General features: G+C 48.0%; 1 protein-coding gene across 3 annotated transcripts in view; it reads right to left on the bottom strand.

The window, feature by feature from the left end:
- Positions 1-27,619, bottom strand: part of INSYN1 (inhibitory synaptic factor 1) — a 101,516-nt gene that overhangs the window by 57,029 nt on the left and 16,868 nt on the right. The window contains exons 2-3 of one of the 3 annotated variants that reach the window (XM_073363083.1): positions 16,914-17,229; positions 16,332-16,469 (exon numbers count right to left, since the gene is read on the bottom strand). The exons of 1 other annotated variant lie outside the window; for it this stretch is intronic. The gene's annotated coding sequence lies outside the window, so the exon portion shown is untranslated. The remainder of the gene's footprint in view (positions 1-16,331; positions 16,470-16,913; positions 17,230-27,619) is intronic. One more of the 3 variants, XM_073363084.1, reaches the window with a different exon arrangement.

Here is a 27,619-nt window from a genome sequence, read left to right as displayed (position 1 = left end):
AGCTTCTAACAAAGTGGCTGATGCACTCTCCCGTGAAAGTTTCCCAGAATCAACTGGTTAAAATCGTCCTTGAGATGTGGAAAATATTGTTAGTCTTTATGTACTTGGTAGTATATTTAGAGATGCATGTGTCTTATTAACTCTGTTTTTCCTAGAGCTCCAGGAAGAAATCCCAGCCAGTGTTTCACCCTAGCTGAGATTTGGGGGGCGTGTCATAAATATAAAGGGAAGGGTAAACCCCTTTGAAATCCCTCCTGGCCAGGGGAAAGCTCCTCTCACCTGTAAAGGGTTAAGAAGCTAAAGGTAACCTCGCTGGCACCTGACCAAAATGACCAATGAGGAGACAAGATACTTTCAAAAGCTGGGAGGAGGGAGAGAAACAAAGGGTCTGTGTCTGTCTATATGCTGGTTTTTGCCGGGGATAGACCAGGAATGGAGTCTTAGAACTTTTAGTAAGTAATCTAGCTAGGTATGTGTTAGATTATGATTTCTTTAAATGGCTGAGAAAAGAATTGTGCTGAATAGAATAACTATTTCTGTCTGTGTATCTTTTTTGTAACTTAAGGTTTTGCCTAGAGGGGTTCTCTATGTTTTTGAATCTAATTACCCTGTAAGATATCTACCATCCTGATTTTACAGGGGGGATTTCTTTATTTCTATTTACTTCTATTTTTTATTAAAAGTCTTCTTGTAAAAAACTGAATGCTTTTTCATTGTTCTCAGATCCAAGGGTTTGGGTCTGTGGTCACCTATGCAAATTGGTGAGGCTTTTTATCCAACATTTCCCAGGAAAGGGGGGGTGCAAGTGTTGGGAGGATTGTTCATTGTTCTTAAGATCCAAGGGTCTGGGTCTGTAGTCACCTAGGCAAATTGATGAGGCTTTTTACCAAACCTTGTCCAGGAAGTGGGGTGCAGGGTTTTGGGAAGTATTTTGGGGGGAAAGACGCGTCCAAACAGCTCTTCCCCAGTAACCAGTATTAGTTTGGTGGTGGTAGCGGCCAGTCCAAGGACAACGGGGGGAATATTTTGTACCTTGGGGAAGTTTTGACCTAAGCTGGTAAAGATAAGCTTAGGAGGTTTTTTCATGCAGGTCCCCACATCTGTACCCTAGAGTTCAGAGTGGGGGAGGAACCTTGACAAGTGCTACCTCCTCAGCTGCAACAGGGCATTCAGTCCAGGTCTCTTCCCCTTCGAGATCACACAGTGGAAATAACAAAGGTCCAGAAAAGGGCAGCAAGCACAAGGAGGGGCAACCCCACTGACCATACCATAGCCACTGAGTCATTTATCTTCTTAATACCCCTGTTATTGTTTCCACGGGGCTCTGAGACACAGAAATTTAGTCATTCATCCAACTTACACAGCAAGGGTAAGTTGCAGCTGTTCTCTCCTGAATGGCTCTGAGACTTGGGCAAGGCCCCTCCCCCGAGATGATCCATGCATCTGCACCGGGCAAGAATGTGGATGATGAAAAGTCCATTCAGAGGCATGCTGCTCACCCTTGACATCCTGGGCAGTGGGTCTCCACAGTGGATCAAGTGCGTGTTACCACCACAAACAGGGGCATGGTCATTGCACGGCCTAGATTCATACAGCCAAAACAACACATGGCGGGGAGCAGCAGGCTCTGCTTCCCAGTATAATGCAGTAGCCAGCAGTGGGCAGCCATTTGAGTGCCACAGAGTGGGGCTAAGAATTAACTCCCAATACCCCATTGTGTTTCAGCACTTTTGCAAAAGAGTGAAGCCCTTTTACTGGAGTTTTGCTCCTCTTTTCAGAGTAGGCACCACTGGATTCACCTCTGGAACTCCCTGCCACAAGATAATGTTGATGCAAATAGTCGACTGAGCTTTGTTTTAAAGGATCTGATTGTAGCAAGGTCTCAGTTGGTCCACCGAGCTGCTGGGGGGCGATGGGGAGCTACTGCCTTGCCAAAAGGCCTTGGTCACACCTCTCCGTCGACGGGGAATTAGTGGAGGGAGGTGTGCTATCGCAGTTGGCGTGATGCTGGAGTACTGGCCAGAGTCCATGGCACGCCCCTCAGGCAGGGGAGCGCCGGCAAGAGTCCTTAGTACTTTAGTGGGGTTCTGCCACCCTGAGGTGGGGTGGCAGGGGTAAGGGAACACAGGCCCACCCTACTCCACTGCGTTCCAGCCAAGGGCCCTGATAGGTGTGGGAGGAGAGGGTCCCACCACTGGGTCAGCAGGGATCCGTCTGCAACACACTGATCAAACACTAACTCACCTCACTGTCCAGCTCCGCCCCGGGCTACTTCCTACCCAGTCTCTTGAGTGGGTCCCTCTGGTTCCTCCAACTCATTGGGGTATTCAGCCACCAGTAGCCCTGGTAACTCCAGCTCACCCTGAGCGTCGGGCTCACTCGGGCTCGGGGCACTTCCCAGCTCCTCCAGTTCCTTGGGGTACTCTGCAGCTGGCAGTGCTGGTAGCCCGAGTCCTTCCTCTGGGTCAGGCTTCCCCTGGCCCAGTGCGTCCCCTGGTTCAGCAGCAGCATCTACATAGAACAGCGAGCAGCTTGTGTCTGTCTCCCTCCCTGGTCCTTTTTCCACTGGGCAAAGGGCCCCGCCTTTTGTACTTCCTGTTCCACCCCTCCCCTTCCGGGGGGTGGAATAAGCTTGGCCTGGCCCCACCCACTCAGGCTGAGAGAGTGGCTCTTTACCCTCTGGTTTGGAGGAAGGCCACCCCGGCTCCCTACACTGATGCTTATTAGAATATGCTCTGATCTTATACTAGCAAAGATAGGGGCTGTCACTTCTCATATTCAATCACTAGGAGAAGTTAGAAGAGAATTCCTCCAGAGTATGGTACTGCTGAACTAGACAAATGCTTGATTGGTGGAAAGGGTGTCTGCCTCTGAAGCTGTAGCCAATGGCCACTCTCGGAGACAATGAGCCAGACTCAGTGGACCATTGAGCTGCTCTACCATGTTAAGTTGGATGTTCCTGTGCAGTCTTATAGCAAATGGGACCATCCTGCTAGCCATTTCTGTTACCTTTCCATGGACCTTTTCAATGTTAACAAGCTCTCCATCCAGGAGGATGATGCAGGTAGCTGTTCTGCAGCTAAGAAGAAGCCGTTGTTCTTTGTAATGACTGGTTTCAGAGTAATAGCCGTGTTAGTCTGTATTCGCAAAAAGAAAAGAATGCATCTGAAGAAGTGAGCTGTAGCTCACGAAAGCTTATGCTCTAATAAATTGGTTAGTCTCTAAGGTGCCACAAGTCCTCCTTTTCTTTTTGCAAATACAGACTAACACGGCTGTTACTCTGAAAAAAGAAAAGGAGTACTTGTGGCACCTTAGAGACTAACCAATTTATTTGAGCATAAGCTTTCGTGAGCTACAGCTCACTTCATTGGATGCATACTGTGGAAAGAGTACAAGATCTTTTTATATAAACACAAAGCATGAAAAAATACCTCCTCCCACCCCACTCTCCTGTGGGTTTGTGTGTGTGGTGGGGAGGGGGGGTGAGAAAACCTGGATTTGTGCTGGAAATGGCCCAACTTGATTATCATACACATTATAAGGAGAGTGATCACTTTAGATAAGCTATTACCAGCAGGAGAGTGGGGTGGGAGGAGGTATTTTTTCATGCTTTGTGTGTATATAAAAAGATCTTCTACACTTTCCACAGTATGCATCCGATGAAGTAAGCTGTAGCTCACGAAAGCTTATGCTCAAATAAATTGGTTAGTCTCTAAGGTGCCACAGTTACTCCTTTTCTTTTTGTAATGACTGTATTTCCTGAGCCAGTGGACAGAATGTTGTGCATTTTTAAATTAATTAATTAATCAATCAATCTTCTTTTTTGTAAATTCTTGCCAAAAGTTCAAAATTTTATCTCTTCCCATCCTGCCCCCCCAGCCCAACACCAAACTTTTGGTGTTTTCACTCATCAGGTTTTGATTTTTCCCCTTTCCCTCCATTTTCTCCTTTTTCTGCCGTTTTCAAAGGCAAAACATTTTATGCAACCTGAAACAAGAGTTTTCAACTTTCTGAGTCACTGAGAATTTTAAAAAAATTAATTTTCAGTTCATCCAAAATTATTCCCCCCCCCGATCTTTTGAAATTGCCGTGAACCGAAAAATCCATTCTTCGCCCCGCTCTACTTCTCACAGTCCTACTTGTTTTTCCCACTAACAGAAGCGAGGCAATTGAGGATGATGGTTGATAGCTGGGGTGCAGCAGCGATTGTGAATACACCACTCACAGCTGCCTCTCTGTTCTCTTGGGCTCCCTCTGGATGCTGTATCCATTTGTCTCCCACCTTATACTTTAGATTGTCAGCTTTTTAGAGCAGGGACCAACTCTTTGCTAAATGTGTATATAATGCGGCCCGGATCCCTCAGTCCTTCAGTCACTACCACAATATAAATAAATAACAGTGTCACCAGCAAAATACTCCAGCCACTCACTGGCCACCTGCCCTTTGGCCAGTCCTGTAACCCACAGTTTGCTTATTTTTAGGTTTTTAATCAAGGTTTTATTTGTCTGCCTCTCATATCTGCTTGGGCTTTAGTCACAAGCCCAACCTGGTCACTGGCCCACTTTCAAAAAGCTGGAAAGGCATAATTTCCCCCGACAACCCATGCTGGTTTGCCCCTACTAGGCTGTGCAGTACTCATCCCAATGAATTGCTACCGACACATCTTTCTTCACAGTGGTCACTTAGCCCAGGGATTTCTTGCCTAACATTTTCAAAATCTGTCTGCCTGAAGGTGGGCAGCTAACTTCCCAGTAAGAAGCCACCTTGTGATAAATGAAGGGGGGTGGTAGCTCCCTTTTATGGACACCCAGCCAGCCAGCTAGCTAAAAAATCCCTCTTAGTAGCTGTTCTCTACTTGCTTTACCTGTAAAGGGTTAAAAAGTCCATAGATAAAAGGAAGGGAGTGGCAGGGCTGGCTCTAGGTTTTTTGCCACCACACGCAAAAAAATTTTTGGCTGCCCCCCCTTTTTGGCCAGAATGCTGCCCCTGGAAATGTGCCGCCCATGGAAATGTGCCCATAGGTGCCGACTCTGTGGGTGCTCCGGGGCTAGAGCACCCCCGGGGAAAAATGGGCTGCCCACCCCCCCGCCCCAGCTCACCTCCGTTCCGCCTCCTCCCCTGAGCACACTGCTGCTGCTCCACTTCTCCCCCATCCCAGGCTTGCCGCGTAACAGCTGTTTTGCGCAGCAAGCCTGGGAGGGAGGGGGGAGAAGCAGAGCGGCAGCGCACTCAGGGGAGTAGGTGTTGTTTTCCCAGAGAGCAGAGACAAGGCTTGGGCCAGTTATGAAAAATCATCAGATCATACCTAGAAACTACTCATTTGGAATCCCAGATATGAAAGTAGATCAGGAAATGTCTAGGAAAACGCAATTAGGTTTATCTCTTTTATTTCTTTATGGCTTGTGGACTCCTCTGTGCTAACCCAGGTGCTTTTGTTCTGTTTGTAACCTATAAGCTGGACCTCAAGAAAGCTAAAATTTCTTAATTTTTGTATTTGCTCTTTTTAAATCTAGCAATAGCCTACGTTTTGAGATTTTTTTTTCTTTTTTTCTTTAAATAAAGTTTACCTTTTTTAAGAACAGGATTGGAGTTTTGTGTCTTAAGAGGTTGGTGCACATGTTGTCTAATTAGCTGGTGGCAACAGCTGATTTCCTTTGTTTTATTTCTCAGCTCTTCCCTGGAGGGGGAGGGGTATGAAAGGGCTTGAGGGTACCCCACAGGAAGGAGTTCCCAAGTGCACCTTCCTGGGTTCTCAAAGGGGTTTTTGCACTTGGATGGTGGCAGCATCTACCCATCCAAGGTCAGAGAAAAGCTGTAACCTTGTGAGTTTAATACAAGCCTGGAGTGGCCAGTATTAATTTTTAGAATCCTTGCACGTGCCCCCCTTCTGCACTCGAAGTGCCAGAGTGGGGAATCAGCCTTGACACACCTGTACTGCAGACGTTAAGCATCTGCTTCATTCTCTCCTCCTGTTGTTTGGGGTAATCAGCACTTCTGAAAATCAAGATGCGTTTTATTCAGCTGCCTATCTCTGGAGTTAGGTGGCCAATTTGAGGATCAGTGCCCTCAGTTTCAACATTTGTCCATTATGGTTATTACTGAGCCTAACCCATTCAGTTCTTTGCCTCAGGGAGAGTCATCAATGGACAAAGGACAAGGACAAAGGTACTTCAAAGTTCCCCAGTTGAATAGGCTGTGTGGATTCATTAGCTAATAGTAAGGGAAGAGGTCTGGTCTGTAATTGAGGATGCATCTATTTCTGAAAACAGCAGAGGTGGGATGGGAGAAGGACCAGACTGAGAAGCAAATGGAAGATACTCACAGTCACGGCATCATGAACTAACTACTTCCTCACAATAAAGTCACTGAAGCAAGTTTACCCTGCTCCAGCAATGCAGATCTATGTTTCCTGAAAGCAAACCATTTGGGAAGGAGGATTGTTTATTTAGGTGCAGAGGATCAAAGCCAGGGTCCCTGAAATGTGGAGCCAGGGAGAAATGGAAACGGGCAGGATAGGATCAGATCTTGCAACCCAGGGCTGGGCTTGGCTGAGAACCCTTTAGGTATTGCAGGAAGCAATGTTGGTGATGTAGGACACATCCCTTGGAGGCACCGTGACATGGCACTAGGGGGCACTGTGCTACTCACACTTGTCATCTTCCAGCAGTACTGACCACACATGATCATTACAGACCTCATGCAGGAGCAGGTAATCTGCTCTAGTGTCTCCAAGGCAGAATTCCAAGGTGAGCAGCTGCCTTCCACTTACTTCATTGCCCTTGGATACAGAATTCCTCACTTCCTGTGCTAAACTGCTGCATGGTGTTAAGTAGCTACCCAGTTCCACCTGTGTGGTAAGTGAAGTGATTCCTGGATCTAGACAGTTAGCAAAGTGCTTTGGACTCTGGGAGCACAAGGCTCTTCTCTGGACTTTCTCGAAGATGTGGGCAAATTGGAGATTCAGAGAAGAGCAACAAAAAATTATTAAAGGTCTAGAAAACATGACCTATGAGGGAAGATTAAAAAAATTGGGTTCGTTTAGTCTGGAAAAGAGAAGACAGAGTTAATAACAGTTTTCAAGTACATAAAAGGTTGTTACAGGGAGGAGGGAGAAAAATTGTTCTCCTTAACCTCTGAGGATAGGACAAGAAGCAATGGGCTTAAATTGCAGCAAGGGAGGTTTAGGTTGGACATTAGGAAAAACTTCCTAACTGTCAGAGTGGTTAAGCCCTGAAATAAATTGCCTGGGGAGGTTGTGGAAGCTCCATCACTGAAGATATTTAAGAGCAGGTTGGACAAACACCTGTCAGGGGTGGCCTAGATAATATTTAGTCCTGCCATGAGTGCAGAGAACTGGACTAGATGACCTCTCGAGGTCCCTTCCAGTCCTACACTTCTATGGTTCTATGAATCTATAAATATAAGCGATGACACCAGAGACTGCTGTAGGGGGATTGGACTCTGTCCAATTCAGTGAGATATCTTGCTCAATATTTCTGGTTACAAGACATTGCAGATAGAGCTATTGAAGGCTTGCGAATGAAACTCGTGGAGCTGAGTTTATATTACAATCTTAGTTGCACTATGTACTGAGCCTACTGTACACTTTAGACATAGATGCTTGGGTTATAGCTGTGAATCTACTCAAGGTATTTCTAAGCTATAAAGTAACTGAGCCAGATCTGCTCTGAGTTACAGTGGTGTAAATCAGAGGCACTTCACCGATTTCGGTAGAGTTACTCCAGATTCACAGCTGTGCAATGAATGAAATAAGACTCTGGCTCACTGGGTCTAATACTGGAGACATTGCCATTTTCTGTTGTCTTTGCCTTGTGTATTCCTTGCCATGGGTTCAAAACGGTACCATTCTGATTAACTAGCATTTTACACTCAGGGGCTTTAATAGAAGGAAATTGGCAGTAAGGGTACAGTGTTCACATGGTGTTAAACCTAAGAAAATGTGACAGAGCGCAGGCCTTAGAAAACAACCCCCAGCCCCTTCATCAATCAAACAGAGCACCCAGCAGAGCTTCTGACACCACCCTGGAAAACCAACAAGCCAAGAAGCAGCAGAAAGCAAAACCCCTCCACATTCTGCTTGTGAGAAGGTAGAAACAGGAGGGTTCCCCTGTGGCTGTGATTCCTTCTATGGCGAGGTCACTGGTGGTTGGTGCAACCAGTCCATGCACCCCAACCCTACCCCTGCCAATTACAGTCCTGGCTCCTGAGTGTCAATGGCTGGGCAGGTGCCAATTGGCTGTGCAGCCAGGCTGGGGGACCCAGAGAAGAGAGAAGAGTCAGCCAAAGCCCTAGGGGCACTAAGAAGCTTGGGTTTGCTGGGTGTTTGAGTGAATCAGAGGTCTATGGCCCAGGCAAGCTCATGAGAAAGACTGTGTGCCTGATTTTTGCAACTAAATTATGCAGACCCAAGAGGTTTGGGTACACTTTGGAGATGTGGAGCAGTGATGCTGGGATTCTGGTTTGGCTCATACAGATAGAGGGAGTGTGGACAACTCAGATCTGGAATTTGAAGGTGACCTAACGTCCAAGCGATGGCTGGTTCCAGTGCTTCAGTTCCGATCCACTGTCAACACACTATCTAAAGCAAATGGCTGATGCTTCGGGAGGAGAGATGGCCTAGTGGGGAGCAGGCGGGCCTAGGACTCAGAAGACTTGCGTTCAGTTAACAGCCCAGTCATAGACTCCTTGTGGGACCTCATGCAAGTTTCTTAACCCACTCTGGGCCTTTGTTCTCCAGCTGTAAAACGGGGATCATGCTCCCCTACCTCCCAGCAGAACTGTGAGGAGAAATCCATTCATGTTTATTAGGGTCCCTGTAAGGATCTAGCCAGGCAGACACTTCCTCCTTCCCTAAGGTATCTAGGGATGACTGATTGTCACAGTAGATAGGCACCAATAGCAGCCTGACCCCAGAAACTAGGTGCACCAGTTCCCTCTGGTGCACCAGTTTAATGAGCGGGAAGAAGAGCTGGGTTTAATGAGCGGGAAGAAGAGCTGGGCTGCCATGGCTGCCATCCTGAGTCAGTGCCCGCTGCACACTGCCCGAATACTAACTGGGCCTGCATGTTTGTGATAAAACAATGCGGGAGGAGAGTGCCGCCCCAACTAGCCCCCTTCCAGGCCCCCGTTCGCTGAGGCATCGGCTCCATGAAATCCTGGGCTGACCGAGTAATTGAAGGGTTACCAAAGATGGAAGCAGCCCAGTGAGCGGCTTGATTACCAATCTGCTATCACTGACCCCCTAGTAGATTCAAGATTCCTGGTGGGGTGTGTAGGGGACTGCCAAATTCCCCTGGAGCAAGAGAGCACTGCAGCCACGGCAATCAGTGGCTGTCAACGCAGAGCGGAACAAAGCCGTCGGAGACAGGTGGGCAGGGCACAGAAATATGGACATCACACAGGGATGAGTTCCTGAGATCTGGGTGTGCAGGGATCAGGGACTGGGAGAGCAGCCAGGAGAGGACGTGCAAAGGGAATGCAGAAGAAATTTGCTCAATGGACGCTCCATCCAGAAGAAGTGGAATGCCCCCCTCTACCCCACCATCGTGTACTGTCAGCACTGGATAGCACCTGGGGCTGGCAATCTGGAGACCTCGGTTCCAGTCAAGGCTCTGTCTCTGTGGTACATCTACACACCCAAAAAAAGCCCAACAAAACCCATGTTACCAAATCTCAGAGCCTGGGTCAACTGACTTGGGCTCACAGGGCTCAAAAGGGACATTCCCACTTTGGGCTAGAGCCTGGGCTCTGAAACCTGGGGAGGGGAGAGGGTCTTGGAGCCCGAGTGTCTACACTAACAAAGTTCCTCCTCTGCCTTGGCGGGTCCTGTGCTTATTGGCAGATTTGCTCACCTCAGAGATTCATGGCAGCCCTCAGTTCGGCCACTTTTGCTAGTGGCTTAAACTTGCCGTTCACTCAGCTAACCTCATCACTGGCCAGCATGGGGAAAAGGAAGTAGAACAATCCCCGCAGTCTCTGCTGGTCCACCTAGTGGGTCGGGGGACAGGCCAGGGACCTTCCCCTCTGGTGGGACCCACAGTCCAGGTCAACTCCTCCTGTATCCAATAGGGAGTTGGGGAGATGCGGGAACCCCGGCCTGCCCTCTACTCCGGATTCCAGCCCAGGGCCCTGTGGATCACAGCTGTCTATAGTGTTTCATGTAACACCTGTGTGACAGCTACAACTCCCTGGTCTACTTCCCCATGGCCTCCTCCCAACACCTTCTGTATCCTCACCACAGGACCATCCTCCTGATGCCAGATAGCATTTGTACTCCTCAGTCTTCCAGCAGCACACACTCACTCTCAGCTCCTTGCGCACCCCTCACTGACTGAAGTGAGTTCCTTTTTAAACCAGATGCCCTGATTAGCCTACCTGTCTTAATTGATTCTAACAGCTTCTTAATTGGTGCCAGGTGTCCTAATTAGCCTGTCTGCCTTAATTGGTTCCAGCAAGTTCCTGATTGTTTTGGAACTGCCCCTGTTATCTTACCCAGGGAAAAGGGACCTGCTTAACCTGGGGCTAATATATCTGTTTTCTATCACTCTCCTGTAGCCTTCTGGGCCGACCCTGTCACAACTGTTATTTGGAATCCCCCAGCACAAGCCCCATGAGCCTGAGCCCATTAACCCAGACTCTGAGACTTGCTACTGCAATGGCTTTTTTTGCTGTGTGGACGCAGCCTCTCTGACCCTGGGCAAGCCACACACAGCCAAACTTTGCAAAAGTGGCCTCTGATTTTAGGGCTTCTGTTTTCGGGCTCAATCTAAGGTGCCAAGGTGGAGCTGGGTGGGAAGCGGGTTTCTCAGCTCATGACAACTTTTGAGATAGTGAAAAATGTTCCTGACCCAGATCAGGAGAAAAAGTCAAAAATCTGGAAAATCAGAAAAGATTTTTGATCTGGGTTAGTCAAAATGATCAAGTCCAATAGTCTATTTCATTTTGATTTTGAGCATTTTTTAAAATGGTTAATTTCTTAGCTTAAATCTTACTCTAATTAGCTTACATTTCTGAACAAAACATTGTTTCAAACCAGAAAATTAGAATTTTTCTCTAAAACATTTAGAGAATTTCAAAACTCTTTTTTCCGAGTCAAAAAATTAATCAAAACTGACACTGGTTTTGACAAATCGGCATTTTCTGACAAAAAACGTATGTATTGGGCAATTCCTGGCCAGCTGTACACTGAGTGCCAGAGATCGGCAGCTCCCACTGACATCTACAGCAGTTCTGGTTACCCAGCATCTCTGACATGCAGGGCTCTGGGGTGTCCGATCAAGCACCGTGAGCTGAAGCACCTAACATCAGACATCACTTTTGAACTTGTAGAGCTAGTTTCCCCACCTGTCAAAGGAAGCTAGTGATCCTCGCTTGTCTCTGGGAAGAGCTTGGAGATTTATGGACACAAAGCTCAAGAGAATTGCCAAATGTCATTATTACCATGTCAGAAATACCAACTTGCTGGGGCAGAAGGAAGTTCCTCCCACATCAGACCCTGTGCACACAAACACACAGTCACACATTTTTCCTGTTAGGCAACACCAGGGCCCCAGTTTGCAAACATGGGTGTCTGAGTTAAGGCCCCCAATTCCCCATCTGGGGGTTGTCCAGCTCCCCAACTGAGGTGGGCTCAGAGGGGTTTGAGCTCGAACTTCCCCTGAGTTCAGGAGCTGTGGATGTGGGAGTCTGGTGCTGGCCCATCTCTAGCATTGAAAACCTACAGCCAGATGTTTAACAGCGCTCAGCGCTGGCACCGACAAGAAGAGCCGGGCCCTAGAGCTAGTTCAAGGCCAGATCCTTCTCAAGAGGCCCTGCTGATGTAGAAGGGACCACAATGTGTTGTGATCTGTCTGAGAAACCCTTTTGTGGACGTGCTTGAAGCCTCCTTGTAAGTGCTGGTTGTCAAGAGAAGCAAATGTGGGTGCAAGCTTGAAAGCTGGTGCCAGCACATCTGGCAACCTCCTAAAGCACCAACCGATGGATCTGCAAACATCCAAAATGGAGCTTCATCTGCTTTAAAGGAAGCCGCCCCATCTGCTCCCCGGCTCTCACTGCTGCACTGCTCCAGAGCAAGGCGCAGGGATGGAGGGGCATTTAAAACAGCTATCTTCCCAGCTCTGCTGACTGTGAGGTCACCTGTCAGTATGGTACAAAGCTGGCGGGGGGTCTGATAGTTCAAAATCACAGTCACAGCAGGGGTCCAGAGCACCTGCAGCCTGCACCGAAGTCAGGGGGAACCCAATGGCCATCAGATGGATAAGCTCCAAGGCTCTGACTTTTGTAAGTCTGCGCACTTGCACTGGGAGCTCCAGCCCTTCTGAATACTAGCCCCCAAACCAGTTCCCATCTGGACTGGCCTACCCCTCACTGGCAGGCTAATTAGTGCAGTTTGCTTTCTTTGCACACCTGCAGCACTGTGGAAATCAGCAGATGAATGGGCCTGCCCCCATTTTGCCAGTGAGCTCAGGAGTGGTCCCAGCACCTGTGCAGGGCTTTGACTGGCTTAACTCTGCTCCCGCTGATGTCCTGGGGAGCCTTACCATTAACCTCAGTGGGAACCACACCTCCCCCAGCTCTGTGCACAGCTTCCTTAGCCATACTGTTCAAACCAGCATTATAATCAGACCTAACAATGTAACCTGGAAAATTCATTCATAGATGCTTACCTCCACCAATCAACAGGGAGTAAACAAGATCCAGCTTTTCGGGTCAAGGGCCCTCCCTGTCTGCATTTCCCGAAATCCTTCCACAGGAGGTGAAGCGTGGAAACAAGTAATGATGAGTAAATGATTAATTGCAGCTTGTTTCTCAGTGAATGGTGAGTAGATGGGTTTCTGTTACACTGTCTCGCAGCATGATTGTGCTATCTTGTCTATTCCAGTGTATTAGAGTGCGCCGGATCATTTGCGATATCAGCAGCTGTTATGCAGTTAAACATCATTTACACAGCTCTCTATAACATGTGATTAGAACAATAAGCCATCTTTTCACCATTTACTTTTCAAAGCAATTTCTACTCATCAGCTATTGATTGCAATATTATTATGGGATTTATTATAATAATGGTAACATTTCTGGAGCGCCCATCAGCCAAGGATCTTGGAAAGCTTAGGAACGGTAAATAGTTCTCCCAGCACCCCAGAGAGGTAAGGAAAGTATTAAAGCCAGTTCACAGATGGGTAAAACACAGCCAAATTGTGAGCACCCGGAGCAGTGCCTGGGGAAATCATACTGATTACATAGTAAGGTGCCCCTCAGCATGAGTAAGGATCAGAATCTGTCCCACAGAGATTAAGAGGTTTGGTTGTCAGGGACCATATCCTCAAAGGTACTTAACTGCCTAACTCCCACTGGTTTCTAAGAGAGTTAGGCACCTACATACCTGTGAGGATCTGGGCCCACATGTCTTTCCATGAACTTGTCAGTAGCTTTCGTGCCATTCTTCCCCTCTCTGTCTACACTGCACATCAACGCAGGTTTGAGGGGCCTCCAGGTGCTCCGAGCCCCTACTTGCCCCCAGAGTACAGGACATGGGTGACAATATATCCTAGGATCAGTCTACCCCAGAGGTCATGATGATGGCATCTAAGAGGTGCAAACAGACACTCAGTCATGGCAAGGGAAGGCTCTGCAATGAAGAGCACTAAAAAGATCTATTAACCAGATCCAGTTCAGCAATAAAAGTAGAGCCAATGGAAAAACTACAAAACAAGGCAGCCCCGGCATTATATGCATAACAACAGCTCCCATCATCTGCAAAGAGTGGGGAGAGCTGATCCAGATGTCAACTTTGCAATAAGTTAATTAGCTAAGCCCCATAAAGCCCCCTGTGAGACAAGCATTACTGCGTCAGAGCTGATGGGTAAACTGAGGCACAGAGCGTTTAAGGGGTGACCCAAGGTCACACTCTGTGGCAGTGACAGAGCCAAGAATGGAGCACTACCATGCTGACACCAAAGGCCCCACATGTTGGGTGCTGAGCACAGACAGTGAAGAAATACTCCTTCCCTAACAGAGCAAAGTCAGGGGGCTAGGTGGAAATTGGAGCAGCAGGCAGGGGGTGTGAAAAGGAGCTCAGAGTAGCTACACAGACCCTGGAGGAGCCAAGCAACTGGGGAGGGCAGAGGGACTGGGTGAGGTGAGTTGTGCTCCCAGGGCCAGCCAAGTGTGCAGGGATCTCTCCTTCCTCTCAGTTTGTGTCAGCAGCACAGCTGCTGAGAAGGAAGCTCTCTCATACCATGAGAGACCATAGCCAGCCCCTGACCTCCCCTTCACTGGGTTATGAACAGGGCAGAAGACACGGAGCCCCATTCAAATCCTATTCAAAACACAAACTAAAGGAGCTTGGGGTAGAGGGAACCATCATACTACTTCCTACTGGGGCAGCTCTCTGTGCAGGAGATGCCAGGGCTGGAACAGCAGAGACTGCTGCAGGTCAGGACTGATGTATATCAGCAGAGTTGGGTGGGATCTCCAGTGACGGAGCAGCAGGGTAGCCAGGGGGTATGGGTCTGGGATTGAGGGGCATCTGCAAAGCAGGGTGGAGAATCCAGGATTTGAAAACCAGAGGGTGCAGTGGGCAGAGACCAACCTGCGCTACGCCCAGGCTTACAATCCCACATCACTGAACAGCCTCCCTATTTGGAACAGCTCCAAATGAAGTCAAAAGGGTGTGGGGATTGATGGACTAAATGCCCGTGCCTGCGTTTCCTCTGGAGTTTTGCCACAGGTTGTGGAGAAGGTAATTGCAAGCTCACAAGCAGCTTTTGGGGCCTGTCGCGACCATTCCCATGGTGCTGACACATGGCACTGCCGCCCCGACAGGGCCCAGAGAGGCACCACGTTGATAAGGGTTAGTCAATTTGGAAATGCCAGCACGGAAGCCCATTCATTACCTGCCTTCCCGTTTTATCTTATTTCAAATGTGTGATCTCAGTCAAAGATTTAATAATCATTTTCCCTACACATAATACAGCCCTGTCTTGGAGATCTGGGGAATAATTATATACACAAAAGGAGAGAGGGAAAGAAAGGAGAGGAGAGAGAGGGAGAGAAAAAAAGAGTGTTAAAATATAATCAGGAATAAAATGGACACCTAAAACTGCACGGGGAATTTACCAAGATTAATACATGAGTGGCGGGGTATAAGAAGGTGGCACCTCCCTTTTGGATAATACTGTTAAAAATGAATGGATAAAACTGGGAGGGATTTTATAGAGATGGGCCTGAACTAGAATCCTACATCTGAACACCCCTGAACTCTGGTGAAACACAGATCTGGGTCTAGACTTCACAGCTGCCCCGTGTCTCTGTAGCAGGCTGAACTAACCAACAGAACTGAATGCAGAAAGGCCATTAGGAAGGCACCATGGTCCAGCGGATAGCTACCAGGCCAAGCTGCTAAGCAAACTTGACTTCTAACCCTAGCCTAGCCACTGATGGTTAAGTAAGTCATCTCTGTCTAGTTTGCTTAAAAGACTGAAAACTCCTCAGCACAGGACCTGTTTCTCACCGTGTGTTTGTACAGCATCTACCACCCTCAGGCCTGGTGGTGCTATATAGCACAAATAAAGATGTTGACATCTAGGACTGAAGTATGTGACTCAGGCTCATTTCTAATTTACAAGATAGAGACAGGCCCAAACTGGAACCATTTATCCCAGCCTGCCCAGGCCTTGTGTGTCTGTGTGTGTGGAGGGGACAAGTGAACATGATCCAGAACCAGACTCATTTCCGGATTTACAAAACCATAATCCAGCCAGCACATTTTTCACTAAATCAAAGCCAAAAGCCACCCCACCCCCCCATTGCAGAACGGTTGTCTGTCTCTGTAGAGTTCTACAGCACTCCACTGTCATAGGGTAAGGAGTTTCATGGATCCGCTTGTGAGCACTACAGGAAATATCACAGAGCACAAAATGCCTCTTCATATCATCCAAACACTGAGTGAAGGTACTCTGAGTACCAGGGAGACAACTTAATGGGTCACTCTCAGGTTAAAAATCCCAGGACAGATTTTCAGCTGACATAAATTGGCCTAGCTTCATTAACTTCTATGGATCTATGATGCCAGCAAACAAAAAAACCCAACCAAACAAGAAAACATAACACACTATATTATGGCAACAGAAATAATTTTTAAGATCAGATTTCTTGCAGTGCACTTAGTTCACTTTCTGCATTGCACTCCTCTTGGAAAACGAAATAGTCAATTTCACAGGTTTTTGCAGCCAGTTTGGCTTTCCTGCAGGCAATGTTTGGGTTGCAAACACAGGGCTGCCAAGTGCCAGGCATCTCATGTAACACTCACGCCTCGGATGCCATGTGGCTAGCCGGACTGCAGACTGTAGCTGTGGTGGCTCCTCTGGGCCTGCTTTGGCACCTGCTTTGGATGCAGCCCCGCAGCCCGCCCTCGCAGCATTCCTTCTGCTGGAATCGGGTGGTGAATCTAAGCAGGGAAGGAGCAACGGAGAGGAATGGGTGGAGGCGGCACCGGCATCAGACTCCTACAGCCACTAGTGAGACCCCTGCTACCCACCCACCCCAGGGCCCCCAGCCACCATGTGACTCATTCACCCCTCCAGTAGCACCCAACTAGCACTGAGCAGCCCCCAGTCTGAAGCACTTACCCACCCAGCACCCATCAGACACCATCCAGCACCCACTGAGCCATCCATGTAACCCAACACTGCAACACACCCTCCCCCACGCCTGCCCTAATGCCCCCCCCCCAACCTCCCGATAAAGCTGCCACACTTTGTGCATCTGTGAGTTGTACCCCCGTCACTGCTAGAGGCAGGTGTGCTGGCAATTAGCTAAAACCTATTTATATTCAAAGTATTTGCAAATATGCAAATTAGGCCATGAAATAAATGTGCAGAAAATACCACACCTCAGGCTCCTGCAGGGGAGGGTCAAGTCCAAACAAAAGTTATTTTCGTGGACATTTTAATTAAAAAAAAGAAACATGACAGGCCAACAGGACGCTGCTCAGCTCCAGACTATGGGTCAGCTGAGGTGCACACATCGGGTTAGAGGTCGATCAGAGTTCTCCGTGTCTGAAATCTTGGATGCCAGGCCCCTGAGGTTGCCATCTGATGATCTTCCTTGGTTTCTGCCATATTGGGTCATAACAAAAAAACAGGCCCATTCCACTTAGGGGGTGCAAGTCCTCCAGGGATACAAGTCCGACTCAGCACTCCCTGAAACTGAAGGGGAGAGAGAGGAGCCAAGAGTAGATCTGAGTTTCTTAGGCCCATCTTTAATCACCACCAATCTTAGATCATGCCTTGTTTTTACAAGGGCATGAATCCACTTGACAGTGCCTCTTCACAGAATAAAAACAAATGTTTCCCTGCCCTCACCCCTTGCAGGACAAGGGAGTGATCCGGGGGAAGCTCCATGACACAAGACAACATTTAGTTGTTGTTGGTCCTGATTTAGTTGAGGTTTTTAAGGTCAGGCTTGACAAAGCCCTGGCTGGGATGATTTAGTTGGTGTTGGTCCTGTTTTGAGCAGGGGGGTGGACTAGATGACCTCCTGAGGTCCCTTCCAACCCTAATATTCTATGATTTTATGATTCTATGATCTCCATTAAAACACCCAAAAAACCTTTGAGGGGTTCGGATTTGTACCAAAGCAAATCAGTGGCCACTTAGCCACTTGACCAGCACTGCCGTGCTGCACACCAGTGCTTTTCAGGCCTTCTTGTACCAGCTGGGACAGAGCTGAGATCCTGCATTGCAGAAGCACAGCACCTGAGTGAGAGCAACAGCCCCAAGCTGCTAGGGCCCATGTCACACAGTTGAGCAATTCTGATTCTATCCATGAGAGCGGCACGCACAGCCACCATCCAGTTCATTACATTAGACAATGTCCATTCTACTTGCCCACTGACAGAGCCCATCAGCTCAACACAGCTGTGATGGTGTGGCTCTGTAGCAGTCATTCCTAAAGGCCTAGCTGTCATTTCACTCCACCCCACCACTGACAGGACCCAGTTTATCCTGTTGCGTTCAATGGGAACTTTCAGGCCCAGCACATATAATTTCATTGTAATTAAGACTTACCTTGAACGGAAGTGAGCCCCTAGGACTGCAGAAGCTGCTTGGTGCTGCATTCTTAGCAGCCTCCCTGGGTTTGGTAAGTGATGTGTGCCACTTGGAACAGAGCCCAGCTAGCTGCGCTACAGAGAGATCAGCAAGATCTGCTGCCTTAGATCCAGCAGTGCTGCTGCAGCAAGCCCAGGAAAGACAGCATGGGATCCAGCCTGTCTGTCCCCTTCCTAACCTCCCTGCTTCACCATCTCTGCCACAGCTTCCTGCTTCTCAACTACCAGCCACATTGGGGATGGCTCATGGCCTCAGAGCACATTCAGCTATCGCGTTTACCAATTTGACAGCTTTGCTCGATGGGAAGCAACAAGTCACGACTGGGGCTTGGGTGGACAGACCTAGTGGTTGGAGCAGGAGTCAGTCAGTGATCCAATCCAAGGGTAAGAGCCAGAACCAGTCAGAGACCAGGGGCAGGAACCAGGAACAGGTCAGGAAAGCAGGAACCAGGAATCAGGGAAGAAGGCAGGGGGCACCGTAGCAGCCAGCCAGGAATTTACCAGTTACACAGAAAACACCCTGTACCTTCTTCATGCTTAAATAGCACTGCTGGACCAAGTGGTGCGGCCAGGCAGTCCTACAGTCAGGACTCCCATGGGTGGTGCCTCTGGTGGGGCGAGGACTCCATTAGCCACTCAGCCCACCAGTTAGTAGCAAGCCACCAGATCCAGCCAAGCTGCAAAAGCTGCCTGGGGACCCACGGATCTGAGTTCCAGTCCTGTGGCTCCTCCTGAAGCTGGCTCTGGCTCTTTTCAGAGCTCTGAGAACCTCCCTCTTGCCCCTGCCACCAGATCATCATTCTCACTGCTGTTCGCAGACAGTTCTGTGATTTCATTAGCCTGTCGTTTTGTGTAATCTCTGAGGATTATCACAGCATCGCTTTCCTGCTTGACTCCATTCTCAGTGCTGTCCCTCCAACTTTGCTCTGAGTCAAGCTCTCAGCTAGCTGGCTCTTGAGGATAGTTCTGAACTAGAACATTAGACTCTGGTCTGGATCGGAGTCTCAGCTCTGCAGCTTGGACCCATCTCTAGCTTTCCTGCTGGATGCCCAGCTTAATAGTCTAGACCACAGCTAGCTGGAATCTTCAGCTGGCAGAAAGCAACATAGCTCTAACTGAAGTCGGGGAGCTAAGGATCGCCCCTGCCATGTCAGTTGCACGCACAGCTCCCATTGACATTAACCAATGGAATGAAGAGGCTCCTGAGGTCAGGTCAGTTTAAAGTCAGCTTGGATCAATTCAGCCCTTCATTGTTCTGAGGTAAATGATGGTGCAACAAGGTGCAGTTTTATTGAAGTTAGCAGTACCCATGAAAATCAGTCTATTTAGGTGCCTACATGTGGAAGTGGATGCCAAAAGTTATGCCCCGAAGTCTGAGATAATATGTAAATACACACACACCAAGCTACGTTAAAAGAATGTTCTGTTTGCAAGGTCAAGCACTCAAAAATTAGGAAATGCCAGCATGAAGACTGCCTCTGCAACCTCAGATCAGTCTCCTGGAGTGTGTTCATACGATACAGTCTTTACTCCTGGGGGAATTTTGCACCACTGCATGCGCACAGAATTCATGTCCCCCACAGATTTCTTTGCTTCCCCATAGAAAAATGATTTTCTGACAGGGAAGCAAAGGGAAAATGCAAGAGCAGTCATGTACCACTCCCTAGCAGTGCAGGTACATTGTTTCAGGTACCTGGAGCAGCCAGCGGAGAGGTAAATCACAGCAGGGCTGGGGATACCCCAGCCAGTGGTTCCTACCCTGAGCCAGGATCAGCTGCTAGTCCTGGCTGGGCTGGAGGCAGGAGACGACGGGACTTCCTCTTCCCCTGCAAGGAGTGGCTGGGGCTGTGTCATACCCACCACCCTCCCCCAGCTGCAGGAAGCTCAGCGTTCTCCCCTGCTTCCTGCCCCCATCGCTCTTCAGTTGTGGCGGGGAGGGGTCACTGTATGAGGAGCTGCTCCCCCATCCACCCAACCCCCATGCATCCGGACCTACCATACCCAGACACCCCTGCCAAGCCTTACCTGGTACATCCAGAGCCCCCCTAGCCCTCCACACCCAAAACCCACCCCACTGAATCTCAACCCCTGTATCTGGAGACCCCCTGCACCCAGACCCCCTGACTCTGGGCCCCCACCCCTGCACCCAGACCACCCCCCACTTAGCTCCTTGTACTCAAACCCCCACCCTGATGCCCCACCCCCTGCACCACCCTGAGCCCCCACATCCAGCCTCCATGCCACTGATCCCCAACTAGCTGCAATCAGACCCCCATCCCACCAAGCCGCACTCCCCCACACCCAGACCCCTCCACTGAGCTACAACCACCTTCACCGGGAAGTCCCTGCAGAGTCCCATTGTCCCTGCACCTGGATCCCCCCACACTTAGACCCCCCACCCCACTGATTGTCCCACACAGAATCCTGTCACTCCACACCTGGATCCCTCCACACCAAGCCACGTTTGGATCCTGTCTGGTTGAGCATGCCTGCCCCGCACCTGGTGTGCCTGGCACAGAGGTGCAGGGCTCCAGGGTGTTTCTGGGGCAGGCCCAGGCCTTATGCTATGTCACGGTCGGGTGCAGCCTTACCACTGAGTCCATGTCCCACGGGTGTGGGGGCTGCAGGGTGATCTCCCTTCTTCATGCAGCAAATAGCCTGTGCTCCCCACTGCCATTCTGGAGCCTCTGAATTTTACATGGTTTCTGAATTTTATTTCCCCAGGACTCCAGCCTCATTTGCAGTACAGAATGGACACCGCTCACTGAATGAGCTGCTGTTCAATATTTTGTTTTCTCCTCATTGTTCAGTGTGTGGTCCAGGCCTTATTTATTATCCACTAGTCAAACCTTGCTCTGAGACAGGATTATTAATTTCCATATGGAGTACCTGAATGTGTCACAAAACCCTAATGAATGTATTTTCCCAATGCCCCCGTGTGGTGAAGGGTGATGTTTTCCCCTTTCACACATGGGGAACTGGGGCACAGAGACATTAACAGCAAAAGTTTGCACTAATTTGACATACATAGGGTCTGAATTTCAGAGTGCTTGGCATGATGTAGTACCTTCTATGTTCAAAGCCCAGCTCCCATTGACTACAGACACTTCTGGAAGTATTCAGAGCTCCTAAAAATCAGAGCCCAGTGTATCAAGCTGGACACACAGAAAATGAGGAACACAGTTAGGGACACCTGTGACATTGCAAAGTGTTCTTGTAACAGTTTTTGTGTGTAATTTCCTAGGGTTTTAAAAGAACCAAATTGGAAAAACAAACATGGAAACACACCAAACAAACCTTCCCCTTCTCCGCTGAAATTCCATCACAGGGAACCACGTTGACACCTACATGGATCATCAGCAGGGCTGGAAATTTTAGACTCACACAGATCTTTGCCACTTGAGTTAACCAATAGCGAGAGCAGCAGTGGAAAACTGGAAAGCGTTAACTACTGGTGTTGCAGCCTGTGTAACACACACAACCCATGTGCTGCTGTAACTCTGACCAAACACAGCACTCCCTTTGGACATGAAACATAAGGGAGTTAGAACAAAGCTGCTCTCCCTGTCACATTAATTCTCTCTAATGTCCCAGGCAAAGCATCTCATCTCTACTTCAAACACCAATAGGTACAGAACTACACAGCCTGCAAGTTACGAAGCCCACCTGCTCTATGTTCATCATGGGAAAAAAACTGACATAGTCAGCATGGTGAGAGTGCCAGGGTGCTGGTTACTTTCTCAGGATGAGGGGGGAGGTGTGATTGAGAGCGGTGGAAGGGAGGAAGCTGAGGATGAGGAAGGGAACTGATGAGTGGAGTGGAGATGTGCTGCTTCATGACAGCCACTTATTTTCTTGCTTTTTATCATTTGCATTGATGGGACATTACTGATTGTGACATTGCACTCCATGTTTTATGGAAATATGCCTATGAGTGTGAATATGATGTAACTGGAATATGCTTTATGCAAAAGGTCTCTTGTAAGGTATCATAACAAAGGTTATAACCTACTGAATATATTCCTTCTACTTGTATGCATGTATCATTTTTGTACCTGAAGCTAGAAATATGAAGTATAACTCTGAGGTCCTATTGTAATTATGCAAAGTGTGGGTCATTAATGGTGGTTTAGAATCTTGATGGCTCCAATTACTAGGACAATTGGTTGTAAATGGTTTATTTACCTGCACGCCTTCGTGTGCGCTGACCCTGAAAGAATGGAGACTAGGGGGTCTTACAGTGACATGTGACCATGTCACATGATACTGGAATCCATCTTAATCCTTGTACTTTTCCATTGATAAGGCAGGGGTAGGGACAAGCACAGATAAAAGATTCCCGCCTTGTGCCAAAGCTATAGAAGGGGGTGGAGCAAGACAAAAGAGGCAGCCAGTCATGAAAAATATCCTGCTTACCACCTGAGATGTCTGCTGGAACTAACAAAATCTGTACCAGGGGAAAGGATTGGGCCCAGACTAGGAAGGAGTCTAGTCTGTGAAAGAAGTTTATTGGAACATCTTTGAGGGTGAGAGATCACTTGTAATCAGTTTCTTAATGTATTAGATTTAGACTTGCGAGTTTGTTTTATTTTGCTTTTGTGACTTCCTTTGGTATGTCTTCACTACCCGCTGGATCGGCAGGCAGTGATTGATCCAATGGGGATCAATTTATTGTGTCTCATCTAGATGCGATAAATCGACCCCCTAGCGCTCTCCCGTCGACTCCTGTACTCCAGCACCACAAGAGGTGCAGGCGGAGTCGGTGGGGGAGTGACAGCAGTTGACTCACCAAGGTGAAGACACCACGGTAAGTCTATCTAAGTACTTGACTTCAGCTACATTATTCATGTAGCTTAAATTGCGTAACTTAGATCGATACCCCCCTCAGACCAGGGCTTTGTTCTGGCTGTTATTTCTTGAAACCACTTAAATTCTACTTTTTATACTTAATAAAATCACTTTTGTTTATTAATAAACCCAGAGTAAGCAATTAATGCCAGGGGGAGCAAACAGCTGTGCATATCTCTCTATCAGTGATATAGAGGATGAACAATTTACAAATGTACCCTGTATAAGCTTTATATAGAGTAAAATGGATTTATTTGGGGTTTGGATCCCACTGGGAGCTGGGTGTCTGGGTGCTGGAGACAGGTAACCTGCTGAGCTGTTTTTAGTTAAAGTCTGCAGCTTTGGGAGCATGGCCCAGACCCTGGGTCTGTGTTGCAGCAGGCTAGCATGTCTGGCTCAACAAGGCAGGGTTCTGAGTCCCAAGCTGGCAGGGAAAACAGGCTCAGAGGTAATTTCAGCACATCAGGTGACAGTCCCAAGGGCATCTCTGTGAACGAACCCATCACAGTGGTGTAGTCAAACAGGGTATGTGCACAGCTGATTGCTTTGAGACAATGGTAATGATTTTAAGTGAGTTTTGAGTGTGGTGGCTGGAGAACAGACAAAGTGGTTACTGGTTTGTTATTTTATGTTTGCTTATTTCGGGTAAGGGAAATAGGGAAAGAAAAGTAAGCAAAATGAGTGAGAGTAAAGCTCAGAAGAAGCTAGAACTGCACAGGTTGAGGATCACTGAGAAGGAAAATGAACACAAAAGGCAGATGGAATTAAGACAAATGGAAATTGATGCCCAAATTACCAAAGAGAAAGCTGCTCATGAAAGAGCCATGGAGTTAAAAGACAAAGAACTTGAGGCCCAGAAACAGGCCCAATTTGAAGCACAAAAAGCTGCCCTGGAACTCAGGCAGCTGGAGGTTGACAAAGAAAAGGCTGCTCACCAGCAAACCCTGGACTTAAAAGACAAAGAAATTGAGGCCCAGAGACAAGCACAAACTGAACACAAAAGGCAGATGGAATTAAGAGAAATGCAAATTGAAAATTGCCAGGGAGAAAGCTGCTCACGAAAGAACCATGGAGTTAAAAGGCAAAGAACTTGAAGCCCAGAGACAAGGACAAATTGACACCCAGAAGCATGAACTGGCTGTAATGGAGTGGAAGAGACAGAATCATTCAGCAGCTGGCTCCACTTCCCCCAAAATCCACAAATGGGAACAGTTATGCCCACCATATGATGAATCCAGTGATATTGCCGAATATTTCCTCACCTTTGAAAGACTGTGCACTCTCCATGAGATTCCTGAGGATCAAAAGATGACTACTTTGGTTGCAAAATTGACGGGGACAGCGCTGGACATATTCAATAAGATCCCTATTGCTGATGCTTCAAACTATGGTATATTTAAGGAACTGATTTTGAAACAGTTTCAGATTATACCTGAAACCTACAGGGTTAAATTCAGGATCCTTAAGAGGGGAACTGGATTAAGTAATGTGGTTTATGTAAATGAAATGAGGGATTTGTTAGACAAGTGCATGAGCGAAAAAGGCATTACAGACTTTGAAGAAATGTGTGATTTGGTTGTTCAGGAGCAGTTCCTGAATATCTGCAGTGACGATGTAAAACTGTATTTGTAGGACAAAAAGGCAGATGCAATGGGACAATTAGCTGGGTTTGCAGACGATTATGAGCAATCACAAGCTGCAATTAAACATAAACCACTGGCAGCGGAGTGCAGGGTTGGTGGAAAGCAGGATCACCGTTTTACCCCTGGGAAAAAGGAGGCTGGGTGTTCACCTCCCCAATCCCCTGTTACTCATCCAAAATCTCCTGTACAAGCAGAGGAGCCCAGAAGGTTCTATCATTGTAATTCCACTGAGCATCTGAGGAATAAATGTCCTGGGATGAGTGGGAACGGGCAGCAGATAACACGTGGAACTGCTGATTCTCACAGCACAGGGGTATCCCAGGCTACTGCCTATTACCATACAGGATTTGTAAAGGTTGCTTTTACACAATCAAGCAGTGAGCATATGCATGCTGTTAAACTTAATGGCAAAGTGCTCCAAGGTTGGAGGAATACTGGTGCAGAGATTTCTGTGGTCAGGAGGGACCTGATCCATGAGAAGGATTTGTTACCAGGAAAAATGCAGGAATTAGAATTGGTGGGAGGTTACAAAGTCCTTGCATCTTTAGCTAAGGTACGCATGGAAACTGGTGATTTTCAGGCTGAACTAACTGTTGCAGCAGTGGCACACAGTTTTGAACTGTTTCTACTGGGGAATGATTTTTTTGATGTGGAAGAATCTGTCCCAGGGTTTGTTAGCAGCAAGAAGGAATCTTGTGCTGAAAGCCCCAGAGGGGAGGGTGAAGTCACATGTGCTGCTGGGGAAATAGCAGAGTGTCTCTTTAATTCCTCTGTAGCAGTGGAAAATGGGCTGTGGGGGCAGGGATGGTCGAGACCAGTTACTGTAGCCCCCGGGCTCAAGGCAGGTCCCTGTGGGAGGAGGTGGACAGAGCCAGCTCCTGTCCTGTGATCATCTCCCTTGGGGAGGGGGATGTTCCACCTTGTAACAGGGAGGCCTTCCCAGCTGCTGACTGCCAGGAAGTTGCAGGTCAGCAGGGGACAGGCTCTGCCCTAGGGTGCACCGGGACATGCATTCCGGAGATGGAAGTTGGGGTCCTGGTGACTGCTGTGGTGGGAACAGACCCCAAGGACTCTGTAGCTGGGAGCAAACCCAACTTGAGTGAAGGGGGGTGGATTTTGCTGGCCAGTGAAGGGTCTGTCACAGCTGGTAGCTGTGAGCCCACAATTGGATCAGGGTCACATTCCTTTTTAGGGGACAGAGGGGTGTCTGCCTTAGCCGGGAGCCCAGAGAGGGAAGTCCAGATGGAAGGTGAGGGGGGACAGGAAGGTCTACCCCCCTTTTGTAGGAAGGCTTTTCCCCAGGAGGAGGGTGAAGGGTCTGCATCTGAAATGCCAGACCCCCTCACCTGTGGATCAGGTTTTAAGGGAAGACTGGCGGTCAGATCTCCTGGCAGGGAGAGTCCACCCAGCTGACCTTTTGGGAACAGAGAGTGGGGTGACCAAGGGGATCTTACAGCCCAAAGCACTTCATTGAAAGATGTTGTTCCTGCTATGGTTATAGAATTTAACATTGTCTCTTCAAGGCAGGAGAAGGAAAAATTTTGCATTTGGGAAGCTTCACAAGCTGTAACCCTACAGGTGATCTGAATGCCAAGTTGGAAGAATCCAAATTTAAAGTGGTCACAGCCTGGAGCTAAGAATATTCCCCAACAAGCAAATGTCTGGGAGCCATTGTGGGAGCAGGTGCAGCCAGCACTTTTTAACATGTCCTTTCACTCTATTACATGGGTGGTACGCCCCAAGGAATGGTGGGTGGACCAAATTCATCCTAATTGTAGTATGTACATAAAAGAATTGAAACAACAATTCAATTGGTGGGTGAGAGGGGACACACCTGGAATCGTTGTCAGAAAAGGGGATTGTGGGCAGCGGGGAACACTATGCTGGGTACGTGGAATCTGGGGGACAAGTGGTTAACCAAACAATTAATAAGCCAAAATGTGAAATTTCAACAACAAATTAATGAATTAATGGCACAGCAACTATTGGCAGTTACCACAGGGTGGAGGACAGCAGTAGAGGTAAACTTGCAGTTAACTCATTGGGCAGGGGACCTGGTGACATGGGTGGGGGATGGCTTCAGAAGATTAACATGGGGAGAAGTGTGTCAAGGTATTCAAAATGCTCAGTTAATAATGTTAATGGATATTATGAGAGATGCTTGGTCATAACAATGGCCTTCAGTATTAAATCGGGCCCTTAGCCCATATTTATCCACAATTGCAAAAACATAGCCATCTACCTGGAAAATAACATACCTGACCTGTGGGGACAGTTCTTGTGTTATTGTTACTATGATACCATGGGAAGGAAATGCAAATAAGGTGGTCCCCTTGAACCCTATGGGAGTAACTAAGGAAGGGGGAACACACTGGGAGCCACTAGGAAATAGGTGGGGGCGATGGAAGCCCCGTAAATTGGACAGTCATCACATTAAGCAGTTGTATATCCAGAGGAGGAATATGGATGTGCCCTTCACCTATGACTATGGAGGAGCAGGATCAATGGCCTATTGCAAAGGGGGGTATTTAGGGGTAACATATATGGGGAACGGTGTATTCTGTTGGGAATGTATGCAATCCTGCAATATAACATTAGGAGGCAAAATCCTTCCAGTATATGACCAAATTATGAACTTCTATACACTGCCACCTGGACAATAGTGCACCCATGGATCAGTGGACTTAATCGTTGTAAACAATTGAACCAGCACCTACTACCCAATGCTGTACCAAGTAGTTGAATTGGTTTGGACAATACCAGATTTCACTGCGGATATTCAATGGACACACAATATGGACAAGAGTACACAAAGATTACAAGAGCAACTTGCTGCAAGCACCAACAGTTGGACACACTTACAATATCCACTACAGGATGGTTATGACAAAATTTTAACCCTATCAAAGGAGGAAAAGAAGTGTTTTTGGTGGTGGCCAGGATGTTGCGGTGGTCAGGACTCTCGGTGTTGCTGTGGATTATCATAGCAGCTGGTGT

This window comes from Lepidochelys kempii, chromosome 10, assembly GCF_965140265.1.
Source record: "Lepidochelys kempii isolate rLepKem1 chromosome 10, rLepKem1.hap2, whole genome shotgun sequence".
NCBI classification, from domain to species: Eukaryota; Metazoa; Chordata; order Testudines; family Cheloniidae; genus Lepidochelys; species Lepidochelys kempii.
This window is presented reverse-complemented; position numbering and strand designations above follow the sequence as displayed.